The sequence below is a fragment of the Puntigrus tetrazona genome, chromosome 3, assembly GCF_018831695.1.
Source record: "Puntigrus tetrazona isolate hp1 chromosome 3, ASM1883169v1, whole genome shotgun sequence".
Taxonomy (NCBI): Eukaryota; Metazoa; Chordata; class Actinopteri; order Cypriniformes; family Cyprinidae; genus Puntigrus; species Puntigrus tetrazona.
The window spans coordinates 336,207-337,304 of NC_056701.1; positions in this window are offsets into that span (position 1 = coordinate 336,207).

Sequence of the window (1,098 nt, forward strand, 5' to 3'; positions counted from 1 at the left end):
CTATAGTTTAAAATCATTGTTAAGGGAATGTTTCGTGGTTTAACACGCATTTTTCCAGCACTGAATCATGGATGACAATGTGTCGTGTCTAGATGGTCAACTCAAGCTCCCAACACTTTCCGCGAACAACAACATACAGAATCAGATCGACAACACTGGTTTCATAAGACACGCAAAGTTCACTAATTAATAATAACAAAATAAGTAATCGTCCAACGTCAACGTAGTGTGTAAAATATCTAGCACTAATATAGAAATTAAAAATAATTAATGGTAGAAGGCACTTTACCAAGACACTCACACACACTCACACCACACACACACTCACACACACACACACACTCACCTACACCCACACACACTCACACACACACACACACACACCACACACCACACACACCAGACACACACACACACACAGCCACACACACACATTACACACACTCTGCACTGCCACACACACACACATGACACACACACACTCACACAGACACACACTCACCACTACACACTCACACACTCCACACAGACACACACACACACACACACACACACACAGACACACACACACACTTTTTCACACACACACACACACATGCACACACACACACACACACACACACACACACACACACACACACAAACACACATGCTTACACTGCCACACACACTACACACTCACTCACACATACACACACACACACACATACTACACACACATGCCAGACACACACACACACACACACCACATGCATACACACACACACACACATGCACTACACACACAAACACACACACACTCACACACACACACACAAACACACACACACTGACACACACACACACACACCTTACTCACACACACACACAACACAGATTACACACACAACACACACATGCACACACACAATATTAATACATGCTTACACTCAAACACACACACCATATGATTCTCTTCTGTTTTATTTGATCAGATGGGATTGAAGTGCAGATCCACTCAGATCCCCAGAAACTGATCTCTCTCTGTTATTTCCGCTCTCGCCTTGATCGCTCCTGCCTCTTCTCTTTCTGTGTGGAATCTGAACTCACAGATCATCG